Below are 3819 nucleotides of genomic sequence, written 5' to 3' on the forward strand. Positions count from 1 at the left end.
AGGGTTCACTGTACTAGAAGCTCCTGGGGCACAGTGTTTAAACACTTGACTACTAAGGGAACCATCTGTGTTTCTGCATGGGAGGAAAAGGTGGGTCTCTGCTTCCTTGAAGACTTCAGCCTTGGAAACGCTGAAGTGCTGTCCTACGCCATTACTATACATTGCAATATTGAAAGAACCATAGATTGCCAAAAGAAGAAACCAATTTGTCTTGGAAGAAGTATCCTTAGAGTGGCCCCTAAAGGCAAGGATGGTGAGACGTCATCTCATGAACTTGGGACGCATCAGAAGAGACTATCCCTGGGGAAGGACATCATGCTTGGTGAAGCAGAGAAAAAGAAGACAAGACGGACTGAAACAATGGTGGCATCAATGGTCTTAAACATGGAAACAATTGTATGGACGGCACAAGACTCAGCAGTGTTTCATTCTGTTGTAACTAAGGTCACAATGGGTCAAAACCAAGTTGATGGCACCTACCAATAACAATATACAATGTAATAGTGGATGATTAATTGTCATTCTGGAAGGTACTAATATCAGAAACTGTAAGTCAAGAAAGATTATACCTAGCAGAGATTAATTAATTCAGTCTATCAAGAAGATCAAACATTCCGCACATCAAAATTGATAAAACACAACACAAGTTAAGCGAGAAATACTGGAACAGTAAGATAACCTTGTCTTTTTTTTTCTTTTAACCATGACCAAATGAGGAAAATCATACCTTTTCAGTCAGGATCCTAGCAGGAAACAGATGTCACGTTCAAATTAGAATATGTGAGGCCCACTCATGAGTTGGGTACGATGAAACTAACTACAAGAGGACAAGATAACAGCACATAAGGGCGAAAGTGGGGCTCAGCTAAAATGTTCCAGACACTGAAAGCAGGAGCTAGGAGACAGAAAAGGTGTGGTGAAGAGGTCAGCCAACAGAAGCTGAAACTTTTGAAACCTCATGGGGATGAAGACAGAGCAATGCATCGCCCCAGCCTGTCACTTCCTACATTGCGTGCCAGGTGGTCAGATAGTAAGGAAGATCCTTGATGGGTGACCTACGCTTCAGCCGTCCACACCACTGAGAAGTGAGAAGACACAAAGCATCAGTGTGAAGGGCCAGAGTGAAGCCATTCCACGCACCTTTTCTACTGTATGACAAGTATCTATACAGTCAATCTGGGTTGTGTGAACAGCACAAACACATGACTTCAAGTGTATTTTTCAAACAGCGCAGTGCTATTCTACAGGAAGCCCTAAAGCAAAGTGTCAGAGAAGCTGGCACCAGCAGGGATGCTGTTCATAGATAATAGAAACTTGAGGAAGCCAGAAAGGGAAAAAAAGAAGACTCAAATTGGTTTGGCTGTGGAATGCTTCAAGTAATCGCAGTCTTATATATTAATTGTTTATTGGTGGTATAGTGGTTATGTGTTGTTGGGCTGCAAACCATGTGGTCAGCAGTTTGAAACCACCAGCAGATCCTCGGGAGAGAGACTGGGCTTTCTATCCTTGTAACAGTCTCAGCCTTGGAAACCCTGAGGGGGGTCATGAGTCAGCATTGGTTCGATGAAAGTGAGTTTGGTTTGGGTTTTATTGAGACTTGATCGTCACACAGCATAATAGTATGTATCCTTAAGCATGTGTCAAATGAACTTTACCATACTAACTTTGAAATGTTAATTTTATGATATCAGCTCAGTACAAGTATAAAGAGTTTTTATCAGCATTGACTCAGGTCATAACTCTTTTAATGCAAAAAGCATATTGGCTTCACTGATACTGGTACTAATCATGTTCTCCAGAGACTCAAGAAGTGAAGAAGAAGAACATTTGTGGCAGACCCCCTTTTGTAGTGCTCAGAGCCAAACCAAAGGCCAACATTGTTCACAACTCATTCTAGCCATGATACACTGCAAGGAAGAGCATCCAAACCCTTTACAAAGTGGTTCAGTCCTAAGAGTCTGTAGGCAGTGAACTGTTAGCAGAAGCAATGATGGGAGAGAGGTGTGACATCTTTATCAAATATATTTGGGTCACCAAGCCTGTATTTGAAGGAATATTTTATTATACAGCAAAACTGGAAAGATGTGGACCTATTCCCAAATCACCAATCATGAAAGGTGTCATATTGTGCTCATAATACATCTTTGAATTTCTTAGACTGATTCTGAGAACTTATTACTGATTTTATGCTCTCATTATGTGAATCTAACATCTTCTTTTTCTTTTGCCTGATACATGGGAAATACAAAGTCCACAGATTCCAGATCTTTTAAAACACCAAGTAGAGAGGGCCTGAAATATATCATAAGTTGTTCTAAAAAGGCTCAGTAAAATTATATAAAAAAACCATTATTCAAACATGGTCTTAATACTATAATTAAAGTAAGTTCAAGATTCTATGTGGCATGCATTTAAAGGATTAATTCACTTTAAAGAAATGTTACCTTTGATCCCAGAAAAGAGTCGAGTTACTTTGTCTCACATCTGGAGAAGGATCTATGCTCAGAAGGTTAAAAGCATGAGCATATACAAGGGGGCTTCAAAGGTTCAGCAAAAATATTTAATTATCTTTTAATTCCATTTTTTTCATGAACTTTTTGATGCCCCCTTGTACTAGCACATGGGCCTTATTTTGTGTAGGCTTTAAAACATGTACAACACTTCAAGAATTCTCTAGGCCCTTCATGGTGACTGTCTGACTAATTGCAAATCCACCTGTAACAGGAGAATGATACAGTAAGTACCAATAAGCACCAACAGGAACCCTGGTGGCATGGTGAGTTGGGCGTTGGATTGAAAAGTCAGTGAGTGGCTCAAATTCACTAGTCATTCTGTGGGACAAAGACAAGGTTATCTGCTCTTGTAAATATTTACAGTCATAGAAATCCTCTATAGGGTCACGATAAGTCAGAATAATCAATTCGGTGGCAGTGAGCTTAATTTATTTTCTTTTCTTTGGTGAGAGAGAGAGAGAGAGAGGTGGCCCTAGAGAGAGCCAATTGTTTGCATTTTCACTTCTTCCTTGTGTGCTGATGGTTTATCTGACCTTTAGTAAGTTTGTCACTGCTGTTCAGAGAAGATCGCTAAATTAACCTCGTAAATGTCGACACACATTAATTGAACATCTTATGGCAAGCAAGGCATCTTGGGAGTATTTTAATGCATTGATAATATTATCGCTATGCTACAGTGCTTGCTGATGTTCTCCTATCATTGCATACTGTGAGTCAGTTTCAACTCACAGCAACTCTAAGAAGCAAAGAACAAAGCAGTGCCTAGTCTCCGGTCGTCCTTGCCCTTAGGCTCTATTTGAGTCCTTTGTTGAACCACTATGTCAACTCATCTCTTTGAAGGTGTTGCTCTTTCCCAATGACCCTCTATTTTCCCCTTCTCACAGACTGGACCCTCCTCATAATGTATCCAAAATACATAGGGTGAAGTCTGGCCATGTTCCCATATAAGGAACATTCTGGCTGTACTTCTTCCAAAATATGTCTTTATTCTTCTTGCTATCAATATTTTTATAAACATGGCAATTAAAAGACATCAGTTCTCATTTAGTCTTCCTTTATTAATTATCTATCTTTCACATGCATTATATGAGAGGTGATAGAAAATCCCATAGCATGGTTCAGGTGCCTTAGTCCTAACAGTCGCATCTTTGCTGTTTAACACTGTATAGAGCTGTCAAGTATATAACTTCAGGTGGATAAACAATTAGAGCATATGGGAGCAGCAGTTAATTAATCAAATGATTGCAGAAATGTACACTGGTACAGATAGGAACTGGAAATACAGGGAATCCAGGGCGGATGATCC

The sequence above is a fragment of the Echinops telfairi genome, unplaced genomic scaffold (assembly GCF_000313985.2).
Source record: "Echinops telfairi isolate 266 unplaced genomic scaffold, ASM31398v2 ScPeMD7_3;HRSCAF=10, whole genome shotgun sequence".
NCBI lineage: Eukaryota > Metazoa > Chordata > Mammalia > Afrosoricida > Tenrecidae > Echinops > Echinops telfairi.